We start from the raw sequence: 19,503 nt of genomic DNA on the forward strand, positions 1-19,503 counted from the left end.
TTGACGACTATCGCTCTGCAGAAACTAAAGACCTCAGGGAACACTTTTAAACACTTTTACAACAACTCAAAAGTTGATTGGGGTGAGTCTGTAAAATGTTCCTATCTGCAAATGAAACCTATACAACTGCTGCTAAATATAAATTAGGATGACATCTGCTCTCTGTTTTGATTCAGGCTCACAGCACTCTAATAAAATGATGCATTTTACCTTTTAGTGTAGCACAGTGGGGAACTCCAGGTCTCTAGGCTGATGTGTCTGCTCATTTCCCAGATACAGTTGTTTTTCTCACAACTGACAACCTGGATCAGGTGTGTCTAGCCAATTAGAGCATTCTAGAGCTGGGAATGTCAGAAGACAAGCAGGTCCACAGGCCTCCTTAACAGTATGTAATAAAAAAAAAAGGCTGGTCACTAAGTTTATAAGAAAGCTGTTCCTGCTTTCAAATAACTATAGGGTTTAGATTGCGAGGAAAGATTCCTTCGCCCAACAGAAGGTGGGATAGGCTCCAGCAGCCCTGTGACCCCAAAAGACATTGAGTGTGTTTGAGAGGTGGATGGTTTCTTAGGAATTTAGTAGCATTTGTTGAACACTTTTGACAAACTGCTGATCAAGCATACACTTTAAACGGTGTGTCCTGCCTCTAACTTTGTCAAAACTTGAAATTATTTATCCATATTCTGGTACAATTTTAGCAATTTCACATTACTCCTATTTACAGACATGAAATCCTCTGTTTTATTTCACATCCGTGCAGACAAATGTGGAACTGTTTTTAGTTCATACCTGCTGGTGACTAATAGCTGTCAGCAAGTCAACCATCGTATAATTTATTGACATATTCCTAACAGAATCGAAGGTGACATTTGTGCATATATGTTTGTTTGAATCCATAGCTACATTTAGAAGTTGGATCATTCAATCACGTGTTTTTTTCTGTGCATTTAGTTTTGAAATGAGCTTCAGCTGGATTTCTATTTTTATGTATTTCATTTAATTTTTTATTCAAATTAATACACCTGGTGCAGAAATAGTTTCATACAAATGATTACTTAGAAATTGTCTTTCAGTTTTTTATCTTTATCCTTTCATGAAGATCCTCCTTCAGTTTATAATGAAGTAACATTTTTCTATTCCAGTGGTTAGCTTTAGATGATTACTGGAAAACATGTTTACTGGAAAACTCCTGCAAACTCTTGGAAGCTTCTTTTTTATGAGAAACAGAGCTTCACTTATTAGTGAATGATTAGAATAAAAGGAGAGACATTGTTCATATTCACATAAAAAACAAAGACCAGTTGCAAAAAACCTGCAGGAAACATTTTATTGTTTAATTTCTTTGAGCGATAAACTTTTACATTTATAAATGATCTTTTAAACTCATCTCAACCTCTGTTTTTGGTCATTTTTTTCATGAAAATTTGCACCAAAATAACATTTTTACACAAAATAAGTAAGAGTTATTTATATTTTGCGTAGAACTGCATTTTGAAGTAGTCCTGCAGAAAACATGTTGAAAATGAAGAATATTAAAACAGCTAAAACATACGTTTACATGTCACAAATGCAGATAGTTAATAATGCAAAATATGAATGTCTGCTGATGCAAATAATAATTTTCTCTTTGTACATTCTACCATAACTTCCTCTCTATTTTTTCAACTTAGCATCTTTCTCTCTGATGCTTACATGACTAAGTCCCCCTGTTGTTCTGCTGTAAACCGAGGTTGCTTGGGGATGACCCGTAATGTGCAGAACACTTTGAGGCTCAGCACTCTTTACTCTTCTGTCACTATCTATCCATCCATTATCTTTCACTTGTTCCTGTGTTCATGTTGTGAGGGCAGACTTCCCTCTCCCCGGTCACCTTCTTCACCTCCTCAAGCTCTACTGGGAGAAAACGGAGGAGTTCCCAGACCAGCTGAGAGACATTCTCTTGACCATGCTCTGGGTCTGCTGGGGAAGCCTCGTCCTGGTTATGGCACACAAAACTTTACTGGAAAGAGAATCGAGATTGCATTCTTTCCAGATGTCCAAACAGTGTCCTCAGTGAGAACAGCTGTACTCTGAGTTTCTCTGGGATGGGGAAGTTTCACACTCTTCATGTGAAAACTCATTTCCATTGCTTGTATCTTAATGGGCTCTCGCCTCTCATGGAGAAGACTCTGGCTCAAATCCCGGCCGGGACCTATCTGTGTGGAGTTTGCATGCTCTCCCTGACCGTAAATGGGTTTTCCACAGTGTTACGGCCCTGGTGTATCCGGCACTCTTTGTGTATGGTTTGTGTGCTTGAGTTTGAGTTTTGGTGAATGAGTTGGTGTGCTTGTGAGTTTTCTTTTCTGTAGGTGTCTTGGCTGAAAGCTGCAGCTCTGCAGAGTGTGGACCCGCCCATCTCCACCTGGACCTCATCACGCAATCAGCTGAGGACCAGTGACTGCAGATCCACACCTGGATAAAAGAGCTGACTTCCCATCAAACAGCGGCAGCTTTTGTAACACCCTTTCTGGTGGTCAGCTTGCCCATGGTGAAAATCCAACTTTAAGTTCCAGTCCTCTTTCTTGTGGACTTTGGTGTGGAGCTTATTGTTGAGAGCCTGTGTCAGAAACTGGTGAAAGTTTGTGTGTGTGTAAGCATATTTTATAGACCTGGTGAATCTGACTCTCATGTGGAGAGAATTTATGTTTCTGTTTTGTATAGATTTAACCCCTGTTTTCTTTTGTTGAAATTCTTTTTATGTTAAAGTTTGCAGCTAACAGCAAATTAAAAGCTGCACACCACTACAGTGCTCCAGTCTGGGTTTCTTATTTTTTTATGTTACACCTTTTCTCCCTTCCCCTCGGTTGGGATCGTAACACACAGGCACTTCAGCTTTTTCCCAGTTGGACAGACTGGTCGACAGAACTGGCGAGCTGTCCAGGATGTATCCCACGTTAGCCCAACAGTTTATAGCTGGGACAGACCGAGCAACCCCATGACCGAAAAAGGGATAAACCAGGTCAAGAAAATCGATGGGTGGATGTATCATAAGTTTTCAGTCAATCACATGTGCTGCCCTTCTCTTATGTGAGCTCATCACCAGCATTGGGTAACCCAGACTTTAAGTCCCTTCCTTGGGGAAGACATCCTGGTAGGATTCAAAGAACCTCTGAAGTGCTCCTTTCCATAACCACATCCTGTTAAGTGGTGATGGACAATGAGTTTCTAATACATCCAAAATTCCACAAGGATCCTAAGAACCACCTCTCCTCTGGCTGCAGGGGTGGGCAAACTTTTTGCCTCATGGGCCACAAAAGCTTCTAAAACTTGACGGAAGGGCCGGACCAGGAGAAGAAGCCTGGGGTGTTTTGGTAACTCAACTCATATGAGAAAGAAATAACGTGGAATCTGGAGAAAAACATGTTTCAGTTTTTATGTAAAATGGATAAACATCTTTTAAGACAGGAGTTATTATTTTAAAACTGTGAGTTTACCCCGTTTCGTGAAACAGGCCCCAGGGTGTCAAACTCAATTGCAGGAGGGGCCAAAATCCAAAACACACCTTAGATCGCAGGCTGAACAGGATGAACATTTATTGAACGGATTAAAAATAATGTTTAACCCTTTTAAAAACTTAACTTTTTAAAATTACTATAAATGAAAACTGGCAGGAATATTATTCCAGACTGAATAAACTTAAACCTTAAATAACTTTCAATATTTTATTCTCCATAAAAATATGTTTTGTCAAAATTATACAAGTTAGAAATAAGTGCAAGATAACATCGAGTCATTAATAGCAATAAAATAAAGCGATCTGGAGGGCCGGTTATAATTACTTGGAGGGCCAATCCGGCCCCCGGGCCTTGACTTTGACACGTGCATTAGAACACATTTACCTATATAAGGTGGTGATCAAAGTACATGAGTTTTTTTTTTGTTTTTTTTTTTTTTATGTTTCTGAGATATGGGAGACAAAATCTCACAAATTGGCAATAACAGTGTTACATGGTGAAGCTTTAATAAGATGTTTTTGACATTACTAATCTGTTGATTACAAAATTGACTCAAACATCACATCGAAAACACTTTTAAGAACAGTGTTTAATGGAAATATTAAATTACGTAAAACTTCAAGTGCTTTTAATAATAGAACCTTTGGCTTTTCTGACTGCCATCATCTTCGAAACTTAATCCTGATCCTAATCCTGCTTCTCCTGAAAAAGAACACAAGATAATGAGATAAGCATTGGCGCTATCCAGTCAATCTGTTTGCAGTGGAGTTCAGCAAGGTGCTTACTTTAAATCTTTTAAAAGGCTTTGAAACCAGAACCCTGGGAACACATTCATATACAGAAAACTGTTTTATTTCATTTTTTTCAGATATTTGAAATTGAATTCCATTTGCGTTTTAGATGTTTCATCACTTCTAAAAATACCCGTATAGAGACAGTAGCATTGTTGAAAATACAAAGCATCACATTTTGGGTGATGCACAAAGGTTTGCTGGCTGGATGTGAGATATGAATTAATCAGACTGTTCAGCATAACAAATGACTGTGCAGAGTTGACAGCAGCAGCATTAAGGAAATGACTAAATTAGCATGTCACACGCTATCTTTTCTCTTTTGTCATCTTCATCTGTTCAAAACAAGCAACAGTTATCCAAAAAATACCGATTGGAGGATTTAGCGGGGTGTGGAGATGCTAAATGAAACAACTTGTTTTTTGTCTTTCTCTTATTAATATAAACATCTATCTTGTGAACTGGATCTAAATGTATGTTATGAGGTTTGCCATGTGTTCAGGTGAATAGCAAACAGGAGGAGGCTTTTCATCATCTAACATTGCAGCTTTAATATATAAAATTGGACAAAACTAGTTATTTATGAAATATTGACCTCAAAAAAGTTTCTGTAGTTATTTTTCTTCCAAATTTTATAAATAATGTAAATCATTAAACTCAATTTTTGTGTGTATCTATGTGACAGTCAAGCTTCACGGGACAAACTAACAAGAATAAACAGCATTTACCCATATTTGCTTATGAAAGTGCATAAAAAATGGTGGGCAGACCATAGATTTAGCTGTAATGTGGTATTAATAACGAGAGCGATCCTTACTGCTGTCATTAATATTAATTTTAAAATTACAAAGGCAAAATGCAAAGACATAAAAGTGCTGGAAAAGTGCTACACATGAGCAAAAATGATTGCGTTGTGCATCTTTCCTCTCATTAAGGGCGACCTGTTTTTGGCTCTGATTGTACTGTAACGAGCATTTAAACAGAGGAGGAAATGTATAATGCATCATCTCGCCTTTTATCTGTTGGGTAACGGGACAGTCAGTTTCTAAGGGACATTCTTGTGCTGGTCACACATTTTTGCATTTTGTGTTTTGGTCTACTGATTTATCCAAACACTTGCATGTGTGCGACTTTGTAGAGTTGTCCTACTGTCTGTACAACTGAGAAAGCTTTAGGCCATTCGCTCTGGTCTGACTGTCTGTAGTAAGTGGCAGAAAGTAAAACAAATTTATACCAAGAAAGTATTAGCAACTGGAATACCAGTTCACTTGGTGCTAACAATATGGGTTGTTATCTCCCCTGATGGTCTCCCTCACAAGTCGGTGATGTGATGATAAGTGATATGATGTGAGAGATCAGTGCTATCAGGGCTGTGACCAGTGATACACATCAGACAGATGCAGGATAGAGATTCCATTGTAGCGGTGTGTTACTCAGTATTCTTTTCTGAATGGTTGTGAAATGTTTAGCTTGGTAGGGAAAATAAGAGCTTTCGTCAGGTTTTGCTCAGCATGGTTTTTAACCTCTAACCTGTTGTGCATTTGTCACAGTCAAGGGCCGGGGGCCGGATCCGGCCCTCCTGATCATTTCATATTATTATTATTACTGTCAGATGTTATCTTGAGTAACTGTGACAGGATATATTTTATAGACAGTATAACATTTTGGATATTTATGTTTATTTTTTTTACATAAAATTAAATACAAGAATGAAATGTAAAGTTTTTTATTTTTTTTAACATTTACTTTATTTTGAACTTGTATAATTTGAGAGCATTTTTTTTTAATGGAGAGCAAAATATTGAAAGTTATTCAAGGTTTAAGTTGATTCATTCTGGAATAATATTCCTGTCTGTTTTTATTCATATTTAAGCTAAAGAAATTACGTTTTTAAAGTTTTAACAATTTAGTTCTTTTATGTGTTCAATAAATGTTTGTCCTGTTCGGCCCTCGACCTACTGTTTGTTTGGATTTTGGCCCCTGTGTGATTGAGTTTGACACCCCTGATAAACCGTGTATATCATTATGGTGCACTATTCACAGTTCATTCTGAACAAAAAGATCTAACTAATTCTGAGAAAGTCAAATGTATAACTTTGGAGCATAGGTGAACCCCCCCCGCTCGTACATTGCTTAGATTATCAGATGATCTGATCACCAGTGTGTGGTATGTAATAATGCTTTGTGTCTTATTTTGTCAGTTATGAGGTCATCTAAATTATTGTTTTTTTTACAAGCTGCTACCATAACTGATTGTTAAATACGGTCCATTACTATGAATCGATTTAAATAAACCAAATTGACCACCGGCATAATTTGACAAAAGTGTCCTACTGTCAAAAGGGGAAACTGGGTGGTTTAATAAAGAGATCAACAATTGTGATTGGCTAAGGTGATGTCATGTTTTATCGTTGTTAAATGGAGCTAAAATCATTTAACACACAAGAACACTCATCCTACACACACAAACACCAAACAGGTGGAAGAAGCTTCTTTAGGTGTAAATAAAATCTCTACTTCCTATTATCTCAGGTTGTGCAAGTTGTAAGTATTTAACTTGATACTGTTACTCCGAGATCATTCTTAAACTGTTTAACTGTTAACTTTTGAGGAAAAAGTAGTGATGTTCACAGGACCAGTTTCTGAGATTGTATATTTGATTTATTTATCTGGACTTCATGGGGTGAATGCACCTTATGTTAATTAAATGTACTGCTGTTGTGATCAAAATACTAAAAATGTATTACAGTAAATATTAAAGGTTATTTGCAGTACAGATGGTCTGGTTTAAATTGATTTGTGAGAACTAAAAAAAAAAAAAAAAACATTTTCGTACACTGCAACTTTTCTTTATCGTAACACTTAAGCTGCTGATTGACTGCCAAACTCGATTGGCGCGGCGGGGGCCTCCAGGTTCAATGTAAAGTCAATGTACAGAGGTCCTGCGAGTGATTTGGATGTTGGGTGTGGCGCGTTAGTCTGGCAGCAGTGAAATTTGAGTGGCACAGGCAATTTGGACAGCTTTAAAAAAAAAAAGAGTTAAAAAATCTGAGCCTCAAATGGTTTAAAAGTGGGCAGAAAATGTGGGCCTCAATTGGGTTTGTCCGCCGTTTCCGATGTGGCCTCACCTGTGTTGGCGTGTGGGCCTTCAATAGGCTGGTTCACTACTCTCAAAGACCTCATGAACCCAAACATGGAGACGTGATTACCAATGCTTTCTTAGAGTTAAATATATACTGTATATATACAGTCAATGTTTCCATGTAGCGATGAGGCTAAAAACTTACAGTGGTTCCTCCAACACGCATCAAGTTTATGAACACATTTCACGACAAGCATCCAGCAGTGAATTTGACAAGCGTCAAAAAATAGGCGTGTGAATCGCGTTCGGTGTGAACGTAGAATTAGAAATTAACCGATTACGAGTAGAAAGTGGGGGAGTAAAAGGATTCTGTCACTGGTGTGTCAGGTTATTAATCTCCTATCACGTTTCTTCTGCTGGGACTTTGCCTCAGTGGAGTAATCTGCAGGAAAAGGTTCAACCCCCCTCCACACACACATCCAACACGTGCAAAGGAGGCCCCCGCCAGAGACAAATGTGCTTAATTGTAATTCCTTTCTATTGTAATTATTTGACTCTGTGGTGATAATTACTAGATCATGGAATGGGAGTAGGATCTAACTGAATACTGTAATTATTTTGCTGATATTCTATGTTAAATTTATAAAATAGTACTGAATAAACCAAATTGTCTTCCCTTTTATTTATATTTATGCCTAAAAACCTTTAAAGTTGGCAGTCTAATTGTAAAACGATGATGATGGAGACTCAAACGTCTTAAAGACTAAAACATTCGCTTTAGAAAATGTTAAACCAAATAAAACTTTTTGTATAAATAAATGATGTTTAAAAAGTTGAAGTGAAAAATACAGTTGTGTAAATCATAAATTGAAAAAAAAACTAAAAAGTTTTTCTTTCTTTTATTCATTTTAAGGTGGAAAACACAATAAAAATAACAATTTGTGCCTAAAGACATGCATTGATTTCTTTTAATTGACAAATAAAAACTGCAACTAAAAAAACCCTTTTCATTGTTTTGGACCTTGTAAGTTTTAAATAATTATGTTTATGTTCCATAAGCATCACAATAATCAGCAATTACTTTAACCTATTGTGTGTAGAGCAGAATTTTAAAAAATACCAAATTTTTTGTTCCTAAATTAGCAAAACAAATGTGTTTTACAAACAACATAGTGACATTAAAAAAGCTTTCTTTAAATCTTTGGTCAGTTTTGGGTTTGCTAAATGATTGGGAATGATCATCTTAGTGTATTAGAATAACAAAACTGGGAAAGGACCAGATTCCGATGTACTTCTGTCAGATTTTTCTGCTTAATGTATTAAATACTTGCAAATAACAACTGTGCACTTGGCTGCTCTTTGTGTTTAATGCAAATTTACAAAGTGTTCTACTTTAAAATAAAACCTCATGGAGAGCTGCCATGGATGCAGACGAAATACAACTCAGTAAAAGCTGAACTAGAAGCTTCTTTTCCCTGTAAATCCTCCCTCCTCTATTCCCTCCATCTCTCCTCTCAAATACTCTCTTCGGTAACAGCTGTGCTTGCCTGCAGCGTTGAGCTCACGCATCTCTGGTCTGTCATCCAGAGGCACATTACCACACTCATGGAGCACGATGCGGCGCATGTATGCAAACCCTACACGTTCAAGGATTCTTGCGGTCTTACGGCTCCCCTTGCATGTTAAGGAGAGCGGTTTGGGTTGTAGTTTTGAGAGGAATTTAAAATCCACGCTAATGTGTTTATGTGTGATATGGAAGAAAAATGTTAGGGTTTGGTGGGATCGCTGATACAATCAATAGTGACACATATATGGCTAATTAGGATAACCCTGTTTCGGCTGTCCTCACCTCTCAAATGCCTGCTGTGAAATTGGATTAATTTATCTAATCCCGGTACACAGAATCAGCATCGGAATTTGAGAAAAACACTTTCCTAAACACAGATTTTTTCCTAGTTTAAACACAACCAAATAAATAAATAAAAAATACTCCAAAGTAATTGTTTGTGTTGTATCTCTAAATGTTTGTGTGCCGGTCCAGTTGACATCTTAAGGCTCCGTTTGCTGGTAGTCCAATTAGTTGGACTGGTCTTAAAGGAGTTGTAAGGTTCTTACGAAGACAATCTGTTTCTAAGGAACTTCTTAAGAACAGCTAAGTCCTTGAAACAAGCAGCAGATAGCCTCACCTAAGCTTTTCCCAACCCCATCTGTTTTTATCTTTTCTAGTCGAGTCCATCCAGAAGCTCTTTCTCAAAAAAAAAAAAAAAAACCCTTGATGCTTTGCACCAAAATCCCAGATTATAATCTCCGCTGTAAAACAAAATGCCACAATATTCTTAAATCAGACTAAATTGGAACACTATAAAACATCAAAAACCTCATATTATTCCTGAAATTGTAATCTGGAATGCATTTTAGATTAATGGTGTTAGTTTTAAAGTATTTAACTCACTTACAGGAAACACTTGAGGGGTGTTGTGGTATAAATCCCACCCCTCTTAATGAGTCAGATTTTGTTTTGTTTTTGTCACAATTACACATCAGTAATTTCTCAAAAAAGCAACAAATGTAGAATTATGTAACAAAAGTTTTAACAGCCTTGAAGAACCAATAGCAACTATGAGTCTAATTTAACAGTTTTATGTTACGTTCACACACCAGCCTCAGTAACACAAGTTCAAGACTTCCAATGAAGAGTCAGTGTGAACACATGTAAATGTGAGTTTTGAGCTTCTGCATTCAAAACTTTCATTCTACATTCATTATGGGTTCGGAAATATAGGTTGGAGCGACCACTTTCAATGAAAAGTCTATGTAAATGTATATATATATATGCGAGTTTCAGGCATCTGCATTTAAAACTTTTCTGAAGATCGACATTTATCTGTGTGTTTGCTGGCATAGAGTTTCTTTTTTTAGCTGAGAGGAAATCATTGGACTTTTGAAATGCAGCATCAAGTCTCTTTATTTTTAAAAATAGACTTCAGAAAAAATGAGTTCTCCTGTTCTCAATAGCACTTACAATGATATCATAGTAAAAGCAGAATATTTTTTACTCATCTCTTCCTGTCTTGGAGGAGTCCCCCATGGTTTAGTGTTGGTAACCGCTATTTAAAAAACATAATTTAAGATAAATCTCATCACACAAATGACCAAAAGTTAACTTTAGCGTTAGCTCTCAAAATGTAATTTCCTGGTTTTTCCACAGTAGTCCCTAGATATCAAAAATATATTTGGCAAGTTGGCATAAAAGTTAGAAAAAGTTGATAAAAAACCCAGTAAAAATGCTGCTTTCTGAACTTTTAACTGGAACAAATAAACCAGTGGAACCAAATTTTCCAACATGACCTGCAAAAAACTAAAATATTTAGGGAGCTCGAGTAAAAAAATAAACTAAAGTAGCTTTCTCATCATTTACATGTCACATAATATTAAGATGTGACACAATATTCACTAATGTTATACATTAACCTGATAGATTTATCATTGAAACATTCCTACTTGTCGAACCATCCATCCATCACCAGTCTGTCACAAAAACATGGCTTTATACTTGACTATAAAAATACTTCATTTAAAATCAACAATTTCTATGTATAAAGAAACAAGTTTCCCCAAAAATTAAACAAATATAGAATCACTACAAGAAAAAAATTAAAAGGAGATGGTTATTTAAAAGTATTTCTCAGTTAAACAGTTGATTTATGATCAAAACTGCATTATTTGCCTTTTTTTAAGTTTGCGCTTAAAAAATGAAAATAATCTGAGTTTTCAGGGCCAGTAAAACAAATATAAATGAATTTTAAGTGATGTAGTGGAAAGATATCTGGTGCTGCGACAGCAATCCACATCTGTGGTATGAGGCGGCACACAAATAGTGTGTGTTTACCTTTTTATATCGGGCAATGGAATCACCTGAGCCAAAATTAGCAAAGAGGTAATTGGGTCATGAGAACAAACAATATGCAGTTCTGATTTGACTCTGGGTGACATGAAGACTCGGAGGAGCTGAGTAACACGCATGTGTGTTTCTTGCGTGCCAAGCGGAGCTGCAGCTGGCCTGTCTTGTGTGACTACTAACAACAGCACGCAGAGCTGTCACATTATTTCCCCCTTCCTTTTTTCACATGCCTTCCCCAACATCACTCCGTGACAGCATAAGTGGACATATGTTGAGCATCTTGCTTACTCTGTAAAACACAACTGTGCTTATTTAAAGAGAACTTGTTTTGCTGTTCCTCGTGTGACATCTCCTGAGATTCTGTGAGTAAAGCAGAACTGACACGTAAACAAATAGTATTATAGGTAAGAAATGTCAAATCTTTAACACGATGAGAGGATGGAGCTAACCTTTTTGAAATCTTCATTTGGCATGACGACTTTTCTATTCCTGCATGTTTCTATCTAAATATAGAAGTGTCAATTATATAGAATTCAACCTGTTTAGGCAACCATTTAATCACATTAATCGAGCAGGCTGATTCTCACCATCTCCACTTGTGGGCTCACATGCATATATTAAAGGTTTATTGGGAGGCCCTTTGTGTTCGTTAAAGCAGCTTACTCAGAGCGCACAAAGATCACTAGTTTTCAGAGGCAAAGGCTGACTGCCCAGAATCGTCTTTTTTCTCTGATACTTAGTGAATGGATTAAAAAAGAAAAAAACGTGTGTGTTTTTTAAGGTTATAACTCAGTATTCTTTCAGTGAAGCGACAGGTTGGTTGGAGACTTTTCATTTTCCTTGGAGTGTAACCACAATGCCACTCTAGCTTCAGGATTGAAGCTTGTTTGAAATTAGAAATAACTGGAGCAAGGTGCAGTTCATTGTATCGCCACTAGAGGGTTGTTACATGACCAAGTCAGTATTTCTTGATTCCAAAATGATCCACTTTTAAAATGATGGGGTTCATTATTCTATATGTTATTATATAAACAGACAATTCTGAACAAATGGTTGTTTTAATTAAAAAATAATCATTGAATCTTTAGCTCTACTGAAAGCTTTACTGCGACCATCCCATTACTGTCAGAATTTTTCTCTATTTTCAGAAAGGTTTTTATCTAGTGATGTCACATCCTGCAAAATGGAGATGACCAGGAAGCTCAACTAGTGCAATGCAAACCCAAAACTTAGAAGTGCACTTTTTGTCTATCTTAATTTTCTGCCAATGATCTTGCTACAATTCTTTGTATAAAGGCTAACGTATTAAGCAAACAACCCCAAATGTCCATTGCAAATCCATCACCAGTATGGAGTTCCCTGGATTTAATGTCATTTGCTCTAAACCACTTATCCAACTTCCAAGTCCACTGGAAAGTTATGCAAGCCAGTAGATTTTTGACGACCGAATGCAATAAAGCTAACACGATAACAACTGAATGTTACGGAATCAAAGATGGGCGGGGCTTTTATACTGGAGCTGCAGAGCATGATGACGAAATGACGTGGGACTTTCACCAGTGGACCAATCACAAAATTCAACTGTTTTAACCTGTACAAACAGTTATAGACTATAATTTTAACAGTTTATTTTAAATTGTCAAAAAAGTGGCAAGGACCAACAGAAAGCACTTTTAAAACACTATTCATAGAGGTCAACAGCCAAAAAAGTTGATTTAGTGTTTGGTTATTGTTTAAACACCGACTCTAATTATCTTTTGATCTAATTTTAAAAGCATTCCCAGTGGTTTTACTTATTATGGTTATCCCATTTTGGCCAAAATTAAAAAACTGTGTTGTTTTCTAGGACTGAATTCCTTCCATACCCCTCTCTGTCACATCCCTATTGCTCCAGTTCAACTGGACCAGTTGTAGGGCCATTTGAAGCTGTCCAAAGGAGTTTTTTTTAAGTGGTAGCCATAGCGACTTAGCGCTGACTATCCCTCCGAACGAATGCCGTATCAGAAATTGGAAACACAGACCAAAGGCAGCACAAATTTAGAGATAAACTGCAGAAGAATTAGCTTCTTATAACACTATTAATTTCAAAGTAGGGTAAACCACAGCTGTGTAAGAACACACAAAAACAGAAAAATTGATCTCAGCATTGAAAAAAGCAAAAACAATGTCTGCCTTTACAAAGTTTTAGCTCTTAGATCTTTCATTTATGCACCAACAAAAGTTTGGTTAAGAAAACACATCAGCTGATAAATATGAAAGAAGACTAAAGTGTTCAGAATGCTCTAAGCTTAAAGCAAAGGTGCTTAGATGCACATCAAGGGTGGAACAGGAACTAGTTTAAGTTTAAAAAGTTACTGCAAGACTATTAGTGATTGAGTTCATCATTAAGACACATTTTCACAAGTGTTTTGAAACGATTTAAACTCCACTGTTGTCTGCTGTGCTGTAAGGAGAAAAGGAGAAAGGTGGAATTTCTGCTGCCGTTCCTAATGATCTTATCGAGCATTTGTCATCATTTTATTTTTCACTGTCATTTCACATTATTATCCCGACCCTTTAATTTTATCCGTCTTCCCTCTCGCTTTCATTCAGTGATCAAAATCTCCTCTCCTTCTCTCTTCTCTCCTCTCCAGCTTGTGTCTGGATGGAAATCAAAGTGCATTAAACATTAAATATGCTGTCAAGAAGCAGAAGTCTCTCCATGCTGCTGATGATGGGGAAAGTAGGGCAGTGAGGAAAGAGGTTTACACGGAGAGGAGAAAGCAGAGAAAGAGGAGGACCAGAACGGACGTGGAGAAACAGAAAGAAAGATGGGGGGTAAAGACGCAGAAACTGGCATGATTAAGAAATAAGCACCAAAGAGCACACAAAGCTTTAATTATCACGTTTTTGGATTAAGCTAAGATATGAATTGATTCTCTAAGTAAAGACTTAGTGTGAGCTGGAACGTAGATCCCGTCCCTGCTTATGTGGCTCCACCAGAACAAGAAACCCACTCTGAGAGCAGACCTGCTATCCAACACAAAATGAACTCACTTCATTTGTTTAGGAACGTTTTATTGTGAGAAATGGACCACTGGGAATCACACTTTCTCCTATCAACTCTATCCTTTCCTCTACTAATTTAACCAAACCCCCTTGAACAGCACTGGTGTGTGTGTGCTCCTGGTTGTGATCCAAACAGCAGTTTGTAAAAATGGATGACCACAGAGGAAGACTGACTCAGCTGAAAGGTCAAAGCCGGCCTCCTTCTCTTCTGTTACTATGCAGACTTGAGAGACACAGCAGTCCCCCGCTGCCAAGAGCCATACTGACACAAATTAACATTCAAAGTCAAATTCATTTGGATTACCGAGAAGAGATAAGGGCTTTTACAGCAACTTCCTAATGAATCATAGTTTCTTCTTAAAAATTCTCGTTTTCATGTGTTCAAGAGTCTGAAGTGTCGATGATTTAGGCATAAAGTGAGTATGTTGAGTCATTTAGTGAAAGCACTAATTCAAACCAGGTATATGTTGCTGTGGTTATTGCCTGTTTGAGTCACAAAACTGGGCTTTGAGATGCTAGAAATCTGTGCATGGTTGCTGGTTGATCATTTTAATAAACATCTGGAAGCCTCAAACACACACAGTATCAAATAGTAAAAGAAAGCACTAATGGGAACACATGTTAAATTTAAGATATAATTTGAAAATTCAAGTATTTTTTTAAATCCTAAGTAATTATGAATACAAATACAAATATGCATAAAAATCCATTGCTCATCCAGTTTAGAGGTTAGTATTTTTTAGGGCTGGGTATCGATAATAATAGAATCAAATTGACTCGATTTACCAGAGCCTGCATCGATTCGATTCCGTTTTTTTTTTTTTGATTCTTTTAATCCTGTCCATTAAATTTTGAGTTTATACATTTGTTTAGAAATACATTCTGCTATATGTTTTTAATATATTTACATTAATCTGATACAGTTCACATACTGTAAAATGTATAAGTGAAATAATGAGATTGTTAATATCATTCAGTGTTACATGGATTCTCTAAAGGAGAAGCTCTAACAAAAATGTTCAAATCACTACCATTGTAAACGTTGTTCTGTCTCTCTTGGAGGGTGTTTCAGTTTGGCCACTAGGTGGAGCTCACGCTATAAGAGGGCACTTTTTTCAAGAAGAATAAGCAAAGAATGAGCATAAAACTATGTTTTTTTTAAACCACAATGGTTACTTTCAAGAATATTTCCTTAAAAGAGTTTAGAAAATTAATGGCTATGAGTATATAAAGATGTTCATTTAGGCAGCAATGTATGTTTAGGTTGACCGCGCGTTAGCAATAGCCGTCCTGTGGAAAATTCTATTTAACCTTAGCATCAAGCTAGCAGACTTTAGCTTTATGTGCTAGATCAATCTATATTTTTATGGATCAATTATTGATCTGTTAAGATTAAATCAATTCATATCAAATAATTAATTGTATCAACCCAGCACTAGTATTTTTGCATGTGGGGTTTTTCACTCTGATCATCTTTTGATCTATTCTAAAAGTATTCCCAGTGTTCTTTTAAAATTTGGCTATGTCCGAATTCCTTCACTACTTAGTGCGCTATATAGAGTGTTCATCATTTTGAATCTACAATTCCAAAATCAAATCCCCTAGAAATTTCCCAGAAGTCTTTATGAAAACCAGTGTGCATCAATGCTCACTACATTAGCAAATATCGACCACAATGCATTGTGGTCAAACTTTTTTTTTTAAAACAACAAAAAAAACATGTTTACATTTTTGATCGTCACAGTGGAGTCCCAGATGTTTAAATTTGGTCTGGTTGGAATGAACCAGGTTTGTTGTTACTATGTGTGTGTTTGTGTTGAGGAGCTGCTGGAGCCATGACTGAGAGCAGATTTGACAGTAGTATTTTTAGCTGTGAGTGGCCAGGATCAGCAGTAACCAAGACTAATAATCGCACAAACCTTCCACTTGTACAGTAGGAAACACTGCGATGAACAATGTTTGATCTTCTGAGCACGCCCTTTGATGAATTCATTGAGAATCTATTGATAAAAATACATCAACATACCATTTCTTTAAAAGGCTGCATCCTGATCAACCAATGTTTTGCGTCACAAACCTAAGCCGTGACAGCTAAATCTTTCCTCTCACGCATTTCAGAGTCACCATTGCTCCGAATGTGCGGTCTGTGTGCAACTGGAAATAATCGACCTCTTTGATCTTCACCCCACAAAAGTGCAGTTCAGGTTACTGAAAAGAAATGTGAAGCTCCTTCTAATGTGGAGACGCTGAGAAATCAGGGTTGACACATAAGCGGGGAAAAATACGATTTTGGGCTTATGCTGTCAAAGCGGTGCCTCTGGTTTTATTTGTTTGCACGAGGAAGCCCGTCCTGCTCTGTCATCAGTTAAGCAGTCAACTGTGAAACAAAAGGATGGAGAGGAGGAGGAGACTTGTTGGCGTGACAACTCATGATGACATTACTGTTGTAGATTTTTGTACTTGGGAGGTAAAAACTTTAAAAAGGAAGAAAATATTAAATAAGTTCGCTTTTTTTCCTCTCGAATATTAATGTGTGCTTTTAGAAACTATAGCTGAATCTGAATTATTTCCCTACCCCTACATTTAGCCAAATAGCGTCTTCAAATTCAGACGTTACTCACACTCGATGATGTCATCAATAGTCGCCAGTCAGCTATGTTAGCATGTAGCTCCTAGCGCTCAGAAATACTCAACAACTTTGGTTTTATAACTTTAAAAATTCATACTAAACCAAAAAGTCATTACTTACATTTAAATATAAACCTCTATGTTACAGAGCACACCCACATGAAGAAATGGACTTTTCCTCCGCGGTACGGCGCGATGCGGAACACCCTCTGCCTCAGGGGTCATCCCTTAAAAAATTATTTCGGACACCCCCTACCCCTCCAAATGTCCCTATATTTGGAGGGTTATGGGGAAAATTCGGATTTGGCCCATTTGTAGCAAAACAGTTCAGAATAATTATTTTTTTGGCCACTCTCTTCCCTCTGATCTCAGAAACTTGGACTCTTTAACTACCTTCAAATCCCAACTCAAAACGTTCCTGTTCGGACAAGCTTATCCATAGCATCTTCCATCCTCTGTTTCTTACTTTTGTACTTTTATCTTGCTTGTTTTACCTGTGTGTGTTTTATCTGTTTCCTTGTAAAGCGACCTTAAGAGCCTCGAAAGGCGCTTTTAAATAAAATGCATTATTTTTTATTACATAGCAGGTCCACTCGTGGATGAACAGAGAATTAAGAGTCATTGAGCTCCAAAAATCAAGCCCAAGTAATTTACCTAGGAAAATAGTCTACGTATATACTAATAAATGAAAAAAGTTGCTTTATTTTCAATAAATAAACCAATATTTATCAAAATTGCTCATCAATCTTGACATTCTTAAACTCCATTCCTTCTCTGACAAAACATCTACAAATATGCCTGGTTTTGCAAAAAATAAATAAAAATCTGGTTCAAAACTGTTTGTGAGTATGTCTATCTAGTACCATGATAGTTGTTTGGTATCCGCTACACTTAGAAGAAAACTTGTATTAAATAAAACTTCTGCAACATTGCTTCAAAATACAAACCTTTGGTGTCAAAAAGTTTTTAAAAATTTTGAAAAATCGTAACAATCAGCTGCAAAAGCTCTAATCAAATTGAAGTTCAAACATGTTCACATATCTTTAGTTTTATTATGTGGTGACAGCTGATGGTTTGCATCAGAGCAGCAACACATTTTATCTTCTGATCTACTGAGTTGTGGGTATATTGTCTGGTATCTCATGTTATACCCACTTGTGTCCTTCAGGCTTTCTTGTATGAATGAAAAAATATGATAAAACATCCAAACAAAGCCAAAAAGGCGAAGCTGACAGACTGTTCTGATAAAAAGTCCCACACAAAATATGGCTTCCCTGGCAGACACGGCCCGTCCCGGCGCCATCTGAACACTCCTTCCTGCGCTGCTCACCAGACCGACATGGTAGCACATTGACTGCCATGAATCCTGATACTCTCCACAGACAGCTGAGAACTTTGGGGACCCTTAATCTCTGCTTGTGTGCAAACACAAGGATTGAAGCGCTCTGGGTTCTTGGCATTTGACGACAAGACGGAAGTCGATTGCCCTTTTAGAATTCAAAAAGTGTATCAGTTCAGGGATCACACCTGAAATCTGGGATTTTGGGGGGGAAAAGATGTTTTCAAAATGGTTGCAAGGAGATTTTTGGCAGTCCTGCATCTTCGAATCATATTGTTTCATTAAAAAGAAACCATCAATTATGTATCTACAACAGTAAAATCTTTCACCTGTTGAATTGATTTCCTGTTCTCACAGAGGCGCTGTTGTCCTGCCGATTCACAAACCCCTCACAATGCTGAATGCAGTTGCTAAGAGATAGCTGATCTCCCTGATGCAGACACACAATCTTTCTGACAAATCGATAGCTTTCTCAGATCAACAAGTGCAGCAGACAGGCGATGGACAGGTTTGAGTTTTTGCTCGCCGTCTCCAGACCTTTGGCTGGCATGGAGGGAGTTTCCTGTGGCTGCAGACAGACAGTCATGTGTCACCGTGGAGAAGAGGGAGGACTTGACTAAATTGTGGCACAATTAAGCAGAAGGAGAGACCCTGCATGTGTTTCCTTGAACATCAGAGCGTCATTCATCCAGATCTAAAGTAAACAAGATTAAACAGAGCAATAGAGGGACTGTTTTATCTAATTAGGACATGGCCGCCTCATTATGCTCCTGTGTGTGTGAAGGGTTTACATCTGAGGAGAGGAGTTCATGAGCCAACAATTGCTTTAGCGCCCCCTCCCTCCATCCATCCCCCCCAATGCTCACTGATTCAACAAATATGCTGAAGCAGTGAGGACCTAAACGTCTGAGATGTGTAGACTTAACGCTGAAGGGACTGCAGAGAACATAAATAATATGTGGCTGCTGTGCAGAAGGCGCGGTTACAATGCAGCCTTCCTGCCAGTCAATTCTGATCAGCCCCGCAACTCCAGACGCAGCAATCCTCGCAGTGCCTGCATGGATGATGAGGATTAGATCTTATTTTTTCCTGTATTGCCCACATCTGGATTCATTACAGATGCTGTGCTGGTTCCGCCGTTGCTGGGGAGGGTGGGTTGTGGCGCACGGGGTGTCGCCTTTTCTCTCTCTCTCTCACGCAAAAACACGCATTTTTTCCTCCAA

At 37.5% G+C, this 19,503-nt stretch overlaps 1 protein-coding gene across 5 annotated transcripts in view; it reads right to left on the minus strand.

Moving 5' to 3' along the window:
• The window catches only part of nhsb (Nance-Horan syndrome b (congenital cataracts and dental anomalies)), a 54,419-nt gene that overhangs the window by 33,730 nt on the left and 1,186 nt on the right, over positions 1-19,503 (minus strand). The gene's annotated exons all lie outside the window — the stretch shown is intronic.

This window comes from Oryzias melastigma, linkage group LG3 (genome assembly GCF_002922805.2).
Source record: "Oryzias melastigma strain HK-1 linkage group LG3, ASM292280v2, whole genome shotgun sequence".
Lineage (NCBI taxonomy): Eukaryota > Metazoa > Chordata > Actinopteri > Beloniformes > Adrianichthyidae > Oryzias > Oryzias melastigma.